Source organism: Saccostrea echinata, unplaced genomic scaffold (assembly GCF_033153115.1).
Source record: "Saccostrea echinata isolate AGI-Se365-2 ecotype Australia unplaced genomic scaffold, CSIRO_AGI_Sech_v1 ptg000009l, whole genome shotgun sequence".
Lineage (NCBI taxonomy): Eukaryota > Metazoa > Mollusca > Bivalvia > Ostreida > Ostreidae > Saccostrea > Saccostrea echinata.
In genome coordinates, this window is record NW_026889758.1 from 15,479,279 (window position 1) to 15,494,551 (window position 15,273).

General features: G+C 35.1%; 1 protein-coding gene across 1 annotated transcript in view; it reads right to left on the bottom strand.

The window, feature by feature from the left end:
- Nucleotides 1-2,046: 2,046 nt before the first annotated feature.
- LOC133181863 (programmed cell death protein 7-like) overlaps nt 2,047-15,273 on the bottom strand; it is a 292,001-nt gene continuing 278,774 nt past the window's right edge. The window contains exon 10 of the mRNA XM_061316501.1: nt 2,047-2,059. The gene's annotated coding sequence lies outside the window, so the exon portion shown is untranslated. The remainder of the gene's footprint in view (nt 2,060-15,273) is intronic.

Below are 15,273 nucleotides of genomic sequence, written 5' to 3' on the forward strand. Positions count from 1 at the left end.
CATTTTTTCATAGAAATGGTAACCGACCACTAGTAGCCTACCCTCAAAATTTCAGACCCGGGGACAGGGGACTTCGATGTCCCCGAACCCCATGTTTATTCATATAGTATTATATAGTAGGCCTAAAAACTGGAGGGCTATATCTCGGAAACTAGAGATGGTACCATCACCATTTTTTCACAGAGGTGGTAACTGACCACTAGTAGCCTACCCTCAAAATTTCAGACCCGGGGACAGGGGATTTCGATGTCCCCGAACCCCATGTTTATTCATATAGTATTATATAGTAGGCCTAAAAACTGGAGGGCTATATCTCGGAAACTAGAGAAGGTACCATCACCATTTTTTCATAGAAATGGTAACCGACCACTAGTAGCCTACCCTCAAAATTTCAGATCCGGGGACAGGGGACTTCGATGTCCCCGAACCCCATGTTTATTCATATAGTATTATATAGTAGGCCTAAAAACTGGAGGGCTATATCTCGGAAACTAGAGATGGTACCATCACCATTTTTTCATAGAGGTGGTAATTGACCACTAGTAGCCTACCCTCAAAATTTCAGACCCGGGGACAGGGGACTTCGATGTCCCCGAACCCCATGTTTATTCATATAGTATTATATAGTAGGCCTAAAAACTGGAGGGCTATATCTCGGAAACTAGAGAAGGTACCATCACCATTTTTTCATAGAAATGGTAACCGACCACTAGTAGCCTACCCTCAAAATTTCAGACCCGGGGACAGGGGACTTCGATGTCTTCGAACCCCATGTTTATTCATATAGTATTATATAGTAGGCCTAAAAACTGGAGGGCTATATCTCGGAAACTAGAGAAGGTACCATCACCATTTTTTCATAGAAATGGTAACCGACCACTAGTAGCCTACCCTCAAAATTTCAGACCCGGGGACAGGGGACTTCGATGTCTCCGAACCCCATGTTTATTCATATAGTATTATATAGTAGGCCTAAAAACTGGAGGGCTATATCTCGGAAACTAGAGAAGGTACCATCACCATTTTTTCATAGAAATGGTAACCGACCACTAGTAGCCTACCCTCAAAATTTCAGACCCGGGGACAGGGGACTTCGATGTCCCCGAACCCCATGTTTATTCATATAGTATTATATAGTAGGACTAAAAACTGGAGGGCTATATCTCGGAAACTAGAGATGGTACCATCACCATTTTTTCACAGAAATGGTAACTGACCACTAGTAGCCTACCCTCAAAATTTCAGACCCGGGGACAGGGGACTTCGATGTCTCCGAACCCCATGTTTATTCATATAGTATTATATAGTAGGCCTAAAAACTGGAGGGCTATATCTCGGAAACTAGAGAAGGTACCATCACCATTTTTTCATAGAAATGGTAACCGACCACTAGTAGCCTACCCTCAAAATTTCAGACCCGGGGACAGGGGACTTCGATGTCCCCGAACCCCATGTTTATTCATATAGTATTATATAGTAGGACTAAAAACTGGAGGGCTATATCTCGGAAACTAGAGATGGTACCATCACCATTTTTTCACAGAAATGGTAACTGACCACTAGTAGCCTACCCTCAAAATTTCAGACCCCATGACTTATGTTTAAATTTTGAATTGCGAACTGGGATCTGGAATGCAGTTCACTTTTGAATTGCGAACTGCGTTCCAAAATATGATTGCCCGTTGTATGTGTTCTGTGATATTTATACAGAACTACATCATTTTAATATGATACTTAGGGAAGGATAGACGGCAGAGGATACATGTATATGATGTCATTGACACAGAAATCTTAACCCCCCCCCCCCCATCTCTTCGAATTTTCATTTTCTTTCACTTTATAGTCCCTATACCACAGAGAAATGAAAGGATCGACCATCAAGACCAGACAATCAGAAAGGTCCTGATATCGTATTTGGTTACAAATAATTCTCTGAAATGCAAAAAATATTTTAGGAAAAATTAGATAAAAGAAACATGTTGAGGGTTACATTATAGGAACATGAAATTGTTTCATACCCTAATATTAATTGTAAAGCATAAATTTTCTTAACATTAATCTAAAAATGAGTTATATATGATATCAACAGATTAATGTCAATTTATTATTACGTATTCATACTTAAATGCTTCTTTTTTAATTTTAGTAAAAGTGATATTGAAAATTTAAATTTCAGAAATTTTTCATTAAGGGATTCAGCTAGAGGAAAGTTATACCTGTTCCTTTGAACATTATATTGTATGTATATGTAACACTTCGTATCAAATACAATGTACATTTACACTATTTTGCATCTAAGGTTTTCAGATCTGTTCCTGAAAATATTTCAAGTTAGAAGAATATTCCCCAGGGTGCACATAAACAATAAATAAACACAATACCTAAATAGTTACCTATGATTTTTTTCCCATTTTACAGTAGATTGCTGAGGATGGAAGCAATCAAAGCATTCGCCCCTTCTTTTAACAATTTGTGGAATACAGTGGAGAGACTAAATGAGGAAGAGATTCCAGACGCCGTCCTGTATGGGACAATCCGGGGACTGATAGAGAATTTCCGTGGAAAGGTGTTCTGATTCATTGATTTTTTAAAAATTAAACGTTCTATCAATTGTTATTTACTCTATACTATTATGTATAACAAAAGATGGAATCTTGTGGGCAAAACAATAAGAAGATTCATACATGTATACATACATACAAAAATTTTGAGACCGCTTTACATGACCCACATGTGAACCTCATCATGCTGGAAAATTACTTAATTTGTAAAATTTTTACTAAATGTTCTATTTCTCTCATTTATGTCATAACTTCCTATATGCAACATCTTTGATTGTTAGAAATATGAGATATTTCGCAATATATTGAAATTTTAAATTTGCCAAAGATCGATGATAAAATGACAAAAGTATTCTACTTATAATGTTTCTAAATTTGTGGACTTCTCGGTACGATTGATTAAGAAATAATTCTGAAAATATGCATGGTAATTTTGACATAGACTTGGCGAAATTATGTTCTAGAAACATTCGGTACATGTTACTAGAGATTGTTCTATCTGACGTATCCGTATAAGTATCCGTATCCGTATACGTATCGAGGTGAGAGAGGCATCTCGATCCCGATGTCTAAACTATTTACTATAATTTCCATCGTTATTTGTTTGGTCCTAAAGCAGCCCCATTCATTAAAGAATAGCATATGGTATTTTTTCTAATAAAAATGTATTAAGCTGCTGTAAAAGTTTGTTATTTTGCTGGAAAATTTAAAAAAAAAATAGATAATGAAATTCAATAAATTTGTATTTGTTTTCATTATATTGTTTAAAACTTTAATTGCAATTTTGTTTAAGAACATTTATCGGGATCCCCCTCTCTCCTTCTTAACATCAGGACATTTTATTGATTGATTCTGTGATCTACATTAGATGACATAAACTTTAACCCCCTCACTCACACACTAAATGCAAAAGACGTTGATATCCACACAATCAATAAAACCGTGTAGCAGTTTTCTAAAGAGAATTTGCTTCCAGACCCTTGCCAGTATATGCTTAAAAATGCCAGTCATCCCCCCCTCCCCCCCCCCCCCGGGAACACACAAACTTTCATAGCGTCTGTTGACTTTTTTCATTCTTTTTTTTTTCAATGAAATATTTGACAAATACCTGTATGTCTCCCCTTCCCCTCCCCAGTTGAAATTGCTACTTTCGGGCCTATTCTCATACGCCTTGATTTTGTTTTATATTTTGTCCTGTCAGCAGTAATAACTTGAAAAGACTTCATGGCGACTAAAATAGGTAATGAAATGAAAATTCAATTGTTAAATTTGATTTTTCTTTTTAGTTCTCTTGTTGTCGTACATGTGTATTATAATTCATGGTTTGATATAGAACTAAAATAGGGTATTCATTATCTTAACTCTCTTTTTATAGAAAAAGAAAAGAACATTAGACTAAAAAATGCCAAAACAACAGATTTATCTATTTCTTCTATGCTACCTTGTCCATCCAGCTGATTTTTATTTATTTATATTTATTTATATATTTTTATTTTTATTTATTTATGCATTTTGGCCCAGATTGGGACAAGTGTGAGTCAATTCAACACGCAGTTCATAGAATTGAATAGAAGAGGCTGCTTCAACGTAGCAGAGAAATAAAAAAAACACAGAATAAAGGATAAAATTTATACAAAACATTTAATAGATAAAATATCAGCATTTTTTCAGAGTTTTGATCCCGATTGTACACAAAGAATTACAGTCATCTTAATTTCAATAAATAAATCATTTAAGTAAACTTTAGTTAACATTAGGTATATATGTTGACTTTCTTAACAAGCATTCTGTGAGTATTGCATTAGCAATACTAGTCCCCTACCGGCAAGTGTAATCTGGTTCCCATTAAAAATTGAAAATGCCATAATTCCGACAAAAATCAATGAAGCGGAACGAAAAGCAAACTTCATCTATAACTAATCAAGGTAAAGTCACATACCAAAAATCAGCTCAATACTAGTATCTGCAAGCGTTTAGAAGAAAATTGCGGAAAACGCTTAAAAATTAAAGAGGTCGTAATTCCGTCACAAATCAATGAAGCGGAACGAAATGCAAACTTGATCTTAACTCATAAAGATACACTCACATACCAAAAATCAGCTCAATATCTGCAAGCGTTTAGGAAAAAAGTGTGGAAAACCAAGTGGGACAGACTGACAGACAGAAGGACAGACAGACGCAGAGGAAACCTATAGTCCCCTCTGGTTTCACCGGTAGGGGACTAATAACAACTTATCATTTGTTCGCCATGATAACCAATGATTTACAATACATGAAAATTGCTTGCATTGCTTTGGGTAACAATAAAGGACTTCTTAGTCAGGAAGGGCAATTTGCTTCAGGCGAGCGTTATGGCCTTTAGACCTCTTGTTCTTTAGGTTGAGGTGAATGAGGCAGTAACTTTCAAGAGAGGTAACAGATCAAATTCATTACTGATCGTCAACCGGTATGGCCAAGAAGTTGGATATCTTCAAACAGAGTTGGCAAAAATTTTATGCAAATTACTGGAGGAAAGGAAGATTCAGTTTAAAGGGTGTGTATATCTATTAAAGACATATCTATATTTCCAGTACTTTTACGTTTAAAGTTTAACATTCAAAAACAGGTACTAGTATTTTTTCAAAGCCTTACTATGAAATGTAATGATTGCAAACTGTAGTCGAGCTAAAAATTCCAATTAAGCCCAGCTAGATTAAACACGTATACAGAGGTAGGATGAGGTGCCATGGAAGAGTGAGCATTCCCTTGTCGATTAGCTGGTCACATCTACCGTGATCCCTTTATCTTGATTGGGTAAACAGAGTAATCTGCGACAATTCAGTAGGGAAAATTTAAGTGATATTATTCATAATCCAAGAGGAAAAAGTACCCCTTCTCTATATGTAAATAGACAGGACTTTTTCCACCGGACAGAAATACCGTTCTTTGTTCACAAGTACATCTCTTAGTGTAAATGATTATTATATATTTAGAATTAAGATTTTTGCTTTGCCAGTGTACAGTAAAAGTATATGATTGAGGGAGTCAGCAATATTTCAGTTCAAGAGCCTGCAATTAAGTCTGTTTCCTGTAGGGTGTCGTGTAAATACATTGTATATCTGCAGAGCATATGCTGTTCATAATACAATGTTCACGTCTGGAACAAAATATATTACTTATATCTGCATTCTGTGAAGCCAGATAAAATCCTGATATCAGTGTAATCAGTAATTCTTTTCCATGAAGACAAGAAGCCGTGTCCTTATTCAGATCAGCATACCTGATTGTAATGAGTTCTTTCAGGATTTTGTAGAGTTGAGAAGGAAAACAATATCAGTCAGAATAAACAAACAAATTTATTAACACGAAATAACAAAAATAGAGAACAAATAAATTATATGTCGCTCACTCACTCTCACATAGAGGCTCACACACCAAAAATGAAATGAATATGAACTGTTAACTCAGTATGACAAATTCTGATACTTTACATAATTTCAATATTGACTGCTACAGTTCTGATTCGGTTAGTATCAAATATCAAATGAATAATTCACCAAATTTTATCCTTAACCAGGTCCAGTCCAAAGACTATTTCTACCTACGTAGCTATCAATAGCTACCTAGGTATTTAAAGCTACCCTAAGTCGCTATTTTTACGTACTTTTTGCTTTACTTACATTTTGTGGCCGAACGGCGCAACATGGTGAGTACCACATTTCTTGATGAAGTCACACTGATGACGAATACAACAAAATTTTGGCCAAAAAATGATTACTTTGTAAGTTAACAATTTTACATTAATTACTATGCAAAATTGTTAATTTACGACGTAATCACTTTCTGGTCAAAATTTGACGTATTCATCATCAGTGTGACTTTATCAAGAAATGTGGTACTCAACATGTCGCGCGGTTCGGCCGTTTGGCCACAAAATGTAAGTAAAGCAGAAAGTAGGTGAAAAATAGCTACTTTAGCTTTTAAATACCTAGGTAGCTATTAATAGCTACGTAGGTAGAAATAGTCTTCGGACTGTACCTGTTAACAGTTCAAAAATAATATTCCGAAAAAGCTCAAAATAAATTCAATTTATAATATTATATATTTCATTAAAAAAGTTTTATTTTCTTTAATAGACTGAAAGTTACTCAAAAGTTACTATATCACAATTGCTGTAACACGTGCTCCGGAAGTCACACCACTCGTGCATCCGCCATTAACACCAATCAAGGAATGTTCTAAGTCCGGCGCCGTTCTCTCCTCAACACGTGGTAGTTGATTTAATCGCAGCCCCGGGTCTATAGCCTCCCACTCCGGTTATTCTAACAATCATTTACAGCATGAACATACGACACCCTTGGCCCTCCATACAACACTCGTCGACTGACCCTCAGCATCTAACGCCTAACGGCTGTCAAATGGCCCTCAGCACATCCACTTATGTACATAATAGTCTCCCAGCACTTTAAGCACTGAAATAAATTTACGTTTACAAAAACCTTACCTAAATTACAACTGAAAACCGGAAATTTATAATAACAAACCAACTATATACATTATTCGAACACTCTTACTGGCTAGAACTGCAAACACACGCTGCAATAGTCCTCCTAACAAGTTATATGGCTACCCGTTAAATTCGGTGCTATATATCACCAAAATATATTCGCCACCTGTATAATCATGCAGGGGATACAGCAAACTTAGCACACCTCCGGCTGTTCACTCTACCGGACACCAAACTAGATCTGACCACTCTGACAAAACCGATCCCTTTATATACTCGTATCAGAACAACCTCAACAGTATGGAAACCCGTTATAACACAATTTACAGAATATTTACAATAGACAAAAAAAAAAAAAAAAAAAAAAAAAAAAATCAACTTCGTTCGTCACACTGCATGATAAATCAGCCTTATTTCAAATGAATCTGATCACATTCAATATACATGTTTGCCGCTTAACCCGGCCGACCGGTGCTGCTATATGACTTGTCATCTACAAATTCTCTTTACTCTTTTTGTTTTGATAAATTTATGACCTCATAGTTCAAAGTATTTAACTCCTATGAGTAATATAAATTATATTATTAAAATTTAAAAAATGTTTTAATATATTAACTTTAAAAGCCTGTGAAAATTTCAATTTTATTCATAAATTTAAAATATTTCTCTGCATTTTGAAAATACATGTATAACTGCTTAACCATGAGCGTAACAAGAATATGAGAGTCTTGTGTGAAATGTGGAGATAACGAACAGTATTCAAGCTCATAGTCCAACAAAACAATACAAATTGGGAGCAGAGCAATCAGGGACCTCAAAAAGATAAAAGGTGGGATCAGGTGCTATAGAGGAGAGAGCATCCCCTGCCGACCGGTCACACCCGCCATGTGCTTCTTGTCGTGATCGGTAAATAACAGGAAAATCCGTCAACAATTCAGTGTGTCATAATGGCATAACAATTAGTCACGGGCGCTTGACGTTTTTAACCTTTCTTTCCATAAATAAAAAATCCCCCATACTATAATAATAACAAGGTTCGTCACGGTCCTCATCTTGAATTTTTCAGTTCAGCTACTTCGCCTCGATTTTTAGTCTACAATGTATTTAAAAGTAACGGATACAACCGTTTCCCTCAAGTACTTACTTTAACTATGCCACCACTTTTAGGCAATTCAACTCAAATCACATTAAATCCTCTCTAATTCTTAAAATGTCGCTTCAAACTCAGTCTACTGCTACCGATTCCGTAAAACTTAGAAAAGGGAGGCCAGAAGTTGATGTTAAAACGTCACAATCCGGGAAAGCCCTTTTCTGATTGGTGGATATCTTGAGAGTTATATTAATATTAAGAGCTGTTTAAAAATGGAGTTTCAGCAGTTCTAGACTACTGGTACGTATTTTATAAATAACTTAGTAATATAGATTGATACATCTATAGTCCCCAACTGTTTGCAAATAAATATATATTTAGCCTAAAACTGTGTACTTTTTCAACTGCTATTTAAGAAACACTGAAATTTTAGGCTGAATAGTATACACTGTGTTTTACATACAGAGGCGTAGTTACACACCTGAAAGTAAAGGGGGGCTTAAATCCAAATAAAAATTCAATTATATTGTCAAAACATAAAAGCGTTTACAATTTAATTCTGAAATTTAGGGGGTGGGTGGGTTTGGTTGTCTGGCAGATTTTTAAAATAAATTCAATTGTCCTTCACTGACATGGAAATAAAGCTGGGAAAAAATTGCCAGCCCAGTCCCCCCCCCCTCGGAATCAATTGGAATTGGTCCTCCCTTAAAAATAAATTAATGGCAATATAATCTGTGAGGAAAAATAAAACATACACATATCTATCCTTCTTCTTTTTTTTTTTTTTTTAATAATTTTCATCGCTTCCAAACACTGAAAATAGTACCATTAAAGGGAAGAAATATCTATGCCAGAATGCAAGGGGTCTGGTTTACATTATTAGTAATTATTAGTAACCAGAATTCCAGGACCAAGCATAATTATACCCACACTTTCTAAAGAAAGTTCGGGTATATTGTTGTTACTCATGTCTGTCCATCCGTCCAGCTGTCCGTCCGTCTGTCACACTCTTCTTTCTCAAACTCCTCTTACATTTTACACAGAAGCCTAATCATCTTTTGGGAGATGATTGGTGGTGTCCTGTAGATGTGCAGTAAAGTTTCGGAATATTCATTTTCACCCTGGGGGTCAAATGGGGGTCGAAAAATGACGTTTTTTTAATGCAAAAAGCCCCTGGTTCCCTGAACTCCTCTTACATTTCACACAGTAGCCTAATGATCTTTTGGGAGGTGGTTGGTGGTGTCCTGTAGATGTGCAGTAAGGTTTCGGAACTTTCATTTTCAACCTGGGGGTCAAATGGGGGTTGAAAAAATGACGTTTTTATGCAAAAAGCCCCTGGTTCCCTGAACTCCACTTACATTTTACACAGTAGCCTAATCATCTTTTGGGAGATGCTTGGTGGTGTCATGTAGATGTGCAGTAAGGTTTCGGAATTTTCATTTTCACCCTGGGTGTCAAATGGGGGTCGAAAAATGACGTTTTTTAATGCAAAAAGCCCCTGGTTCCCTGAACTCCTCTTGTATTTTACACAGTAGCCTAATCATCTTTTGAGAGGTGGTTGGTGGTGTCCTGTAGATGTGCAGTAAGGTTTCGGAACTTTCATTTTCAACCTGGGGGCCAAATGGGGGTCAAAAAATGACGTTTTTAACAAAAAGCCCCTGGTTCCCTGAACTCCTCTTACATTTTACACAGAAGCCTAATCATCTTTTGGGAGATGATTGGTGGTGTCCTGTAGATGTGCAGTAAAGTTTCGGAATATTCATTTTCACCCTGGGGGTCAAATGGGGGTCGAAAAATGACGTTTTTTTTTAAATGCAAAAAGCCCCTGGTTCCCTGAACTCCTCTTACATTTCACACAGTAGCCTAATCATCTTTTGGGAGATGATTGGTGGTGCCCTGTAGAAGTGCAGTAAAGTTTCGGAATTTTCATTTTCACCGTGGGGGTCAAATGGGGGTTGAAAAATGACGTTTTTTATGCAAAAAGCCCCTGGTTCCCTGAACTCCTCTTACATTTCACACAGTAGCCTAATGATCTTTTGGGAGGTGGTTGGTGGTGTCCTGTTGTTGTGCAGTAAGGTTTCGGAATTTTCATTTTCACCCTGGGGGTCAAAGGGGGGTTGAAAAATGATGTTTTTAACAAAAAGCCCCTGGTTCCAGAACTCCTACATTTTACACAACAGCCTAATCATCTTTTGGATTGATTATTATTGTTTAACGCCGAATCGGCAAGTTTCAGCCATATTTCGGCAATCAAATTATGTGTATATTCCCATTTATGAATTTTGACACAAATTTAAGAAAAGTGATGTCAAGGTCAAAGGAAAGATCAAGGTAAAAGAACATTGATGCAGTTGAATAGCTCTCATTGGTATGTATCAGCATATGAAGTTTGATTTAAATATCTTGAATGATTTCATTAAAACTGAGCTAAACACTAATTTAAGAATTGTGAGGTCAAGGTCAAAGGAAAGGTCAAGGTCAAAAAATGTTGATTCAGTAGAATAGCTTTCAATCAGCATGTATCAACATATGAAGTTTGATTACACTTTCTTGAATGGTATATTTAAAACTTAGCTAAACACTAATTTAATTAAGAAAAGTGAGGTCAAGGTCAAAGGAAATGTCAATTTCAAAAAATATTGATGCAGTTGAATAGCTCTCATTAGTATGTATCAGCATATGAAGTTTGATAAAAATATCTTGAATGATTTCATTTAAAACTGAGCTAAACACTAATTTAAGAAAAGTGAGGCCGACGTCAAAAAATGTTGATGCAGTTGAAAAGCTTACATCAGTATGTATCAAGGTAAGAAGTTTAATTACACTATCTTGAATGGTATCTTTAAAACGGAACTAAACACTAATTTAAGAAAAGTGAGGTCAAGGTCAAAGGAAAGGTCAAGGTCAAAAAATGTTGATGCAGTTACATAGCTCTCATCAATATCTATCAGCATATGAAGTTTGATAAAAATATCTTCGATAGTTTATTTGAAACTGAGCTTTGAACAGAGCTAAATGCAAAGCGTGACGGAAAGACAGACGGAAGGATAAAAGGTCGGAAGACGGACATGACAAACACTATATGCACGGGCTATACTCATGGTGGGACAAAAAAACAAGGTAAAAATTTTGTTTGCATGCACCCTTTTTCCATACCACCTCTCCATGTTCCAAGATTGAAGTTTTAATGTCAAAAGATTCTTAAGTTATGGTTTGGAGGTGTTTTTCTCAATTTGACCTTGAATGAAGAAAGGAGTCAAGGTCAAAATCTTTTGTTAATGTCTTTTTTCTATGATACAAATTTGAAATCCTAATGTCAAAGGGTTCTCAGGTTATAGCATGGACTATATTTTTATGTAAAGATTGACCCTGACCTTATCAAAAGGTCAAGGTAAAAAAAGTCTGGTGGCCTCAACCCCAATTCCATACCACCTCTCCATGTTTTAAGTTTGAAGTCTTAATGTCAAAGGGTTGTCAAGTTAAGGCTCGGACAAAATTTGATTGAAGAAGAAAACTGACAAAAACAATATGTAGACTAGTATAGTCTACTTGTTGCATCAAACCTGTAGGAGGAGTAGTTTTAAAGAACAAATTTGTTTCTACATCATGTAATAAAACTTTCACGTAAGATTCAACTTTTCTTGCCTAGTGGTTCTTGAGAAGGAATTTTTTTCTTATACAGTAAAGCATATTTATAGCGAAACAAGCCTATAATGAATTGACACTTACAGCAAAGCGATTTTCATTCCCCGTGACTTTAAAATATATTGTAAACTTAATGGATATGAGCAATTACACTTATAACAAAGCAAAATCGTCCATCCCAGGCACTTTGTTGTAAGCGTGTTTAACTGTACATTCCCATGTTTACAAAACTTTGATCGCCTATTGTGGCCGCACCCTACCCCTGAAGGTCATGATTTGGACAAAGTTGAATCTACACTAAGTAATGAAGTTTCACATAATTTTAAAATTTTCTGGCCCAGTGGTTTTTCAGAAGAAGATTTTTGAAAAAACATTAAATTTTCACGCATTCTTATCTCCCCTTAAAAGAAGGTATGGCCCTTCATTTGGACAATTGTTTTACACAAGAAAGAATATTTTGCATGAGAAATAAAACTCTTTGTGTTTCTAAATATTTCATCACACCTCTAGTGTGTTTCTTCTTATTTTAACTAATATAATGATGATTTTATTATGACTTCAATTTTGTACAGGCCTTTGTATGATAATTATACCCTGTGGGGTATGTTTACTTGTCTTGAACAAGTCAGGTGATTGTTCACAGTGAGTACTTTTCAAGCATAATTGATCAAGTTCATTTCTGCCTACTGAAAATACTGATCTTGAGCAAATAAATAGGAGTTCCAAGTGAAATTTGTAACAAACCACGTTAAAAGACTTCTGGCCGTGTCCTTTTGTAATTACATATGATTTGAAATGCCTGTTTAACATCAGTAGCAGTGACATTTCTCAACGACTTCGCCCAAACGTTGGCTGTCCGCGACGCCATTACGTGACGTTATAATGGGTGCGTTGATTTACCCAAAAAGAAAAAAAAATGCCAGAGATGAATAATAACATGGAAATTTAGATAACTTAAGTCATGTACGATATGAATGTTCTACAAACAAATTCAACAGTTCTCCGTTTTTACATACAGGTGTAAATAATGTGAAGAATACAACGTACAAAATGATACATAAAAGAAATCAAAATGAATTACATGTACTTCCAGTAGACAAATGTATTGAACGTAACAGGGAAATGTTTTGAGCAGTGTCTTTCTCCTAAAAGATAATTATTATTTCCTTTTGACATTTGAAACATCATTTCAAAAAATGCTTCGGGCACTTTTTGATATTCTTGCATGAAGTGTGCGAGGATCTGTACATGTATGTGTAAAATGGATTATTTAATAATGTAACACTGCATGCATGTGAACAAAATTGTGAGTGATATAGTTCAATAAAAAAATCATATATCCCCCCAATAAATAAAAGTAAAATGGAAGCGCACGTCCAGCGATTGAACAACCCTTGAATATCGACCCCCCCCCCCCCCCCCCCGACAACTTGTACGTCAACATAGTAAATACATACCCATATATAAATAGGCCTACTTATAAAATGGCCTCTTTTTTCTTGTTAAAACAACAGATAAATATTGATCAGAAAAGCTTACTTGAGCCTTCTGCTCAGGTGAGCATGAGCACATATTATTAAGTGTTACGTATTTTTTTTTTTTTTTAAAATAAGTATTTAATAGTTTTTTTATTTACTGAAAATTTCGTTACAATTGATGGGTACGCCATCTTCCGTGATAATACTGATTAAATTCTCAAAGTATACGATTGTTGAATAATCTTTTCGTTCTTCCTTTTTTTACTTGTCAAAGATTTCCTCGCCAAAATTGAAGACACATTAACTTGGATTGCACCCCCCCCCCCCCCGTTCTACTTCCTGCTTTCAAGTTTTTTGAACACCTCAAACGTAACCTAGTATTAATAGATGCTTAATTTTTAGCATACTACATTGAATAAATTCAATAGGGGTTGGAAAACACATACCCGTTCAATGTCTAAAGGGTCAAGACAAGGAAGTACTTTAGTATACTTAAGTTAATAATCAATTATAAAGATTCGCGGGCATTTTTTTTTAATATTTTAGAATAAAAATGAAGATGACGTCAGCCCCCCCAAATTATTCACATATTTTTCCATCAATACATAAAAATTTGTATTTATTAACCATAAGTTGTGAATTGACCCCCCCCCCTTAATCTTTTAAATACCACTGCTAACTTATTATGTAAAATGTGTCAAATATTTTATATATATTTCACAATAGACAAAAAAGTACTCGTATTACAAGTTAAAAGCTTTATCTCTGATATCATATTGTATGTGATTGTTCATTTCAGGCATTATATGTTCCTTTTGGGTAAAGCGACGCGCCCGTATTACGTCACGTAATGGCGTCGCGGACAACCAACGTTTGAGCGAAGTCGTTGAGAAATGTCACTGCTACTGTTGTTAAACAAGCATTTCAAATCATATGCATTAACAGACATAAAGAATGGTTCCTTCCGAAAAGAATGGTTTGTGTTTTATAATTTTCGATTGAAAATTGATTGCGCGGCAGCCTCGATATTAAGAGAGGGGTTCCCCGGTGACCTGGAATGCGTTGCACTCCTTGTGTTATTATCATAGGTATTACGTATTTTTTTTTATTTACTGAAAATTTTGGTTAAATTGATAGGTACGCGAACTCCTGTGATCGAATCAACTGAGAGATATACACACAATATGCAGGTGTTAAGGGTATATTGCTGCATAAGTAAGAGAAGTTGACGATTGAAAAATAAAAAAAAAAAAATAGAGTGGTTAATTAATTTGCTGTCCCTTTTTTTATGACAAAAATACATTAAGGCGCAAATCAAATGTCATACCCATGCCTTTCAAAATCTGCTGGTACCCAGCATTATTACCCGGCTAAAATCATGACATTTGAAACATATTTAATTAAAATCCCTTCAACAAAGTACCTCCTATTTCTGTAAAAGTACCTTGTCTCTAATCTTTTTGAAAGTCTTGAAAATAATACCTTACAATTCTTATTAAATATATTAGTCAACATTCGACATATGTTGCAATTACAAACAAGGTCATTGTATCGACTTTAGAAGTTTAAAATGTTGTGTATAATTTCGGAATGTTACTTTGAACGAGATTATTGATACCCTTGTAAAATCAACTTATTTGTCAGTCGCCTGCTTCGGTTTTAGAAATTGCAAGTACACAGAGCATGTTCTTGCACAACGAATCATCTGGGAAACATAAACACTATATGCTAATTGCTAAAATTAGGGATGTAAAATATTATTTGATATTTCTATTGTAGTTCAATCTGCGTCGTGTAGAGCCTGAAAAGTTTGCTTTTTTCAATATATCATTATAGTCTATTTTATATACCAGATATATATATATATATATATATATATATATATATATATATATATATATATATATATATATATATATATATATATATATATATATATATATATATATATATATATATATATATATTTCCATTTCTATTTGTTTTCTCTGTGATAACTCTTTGAAAGTTAGT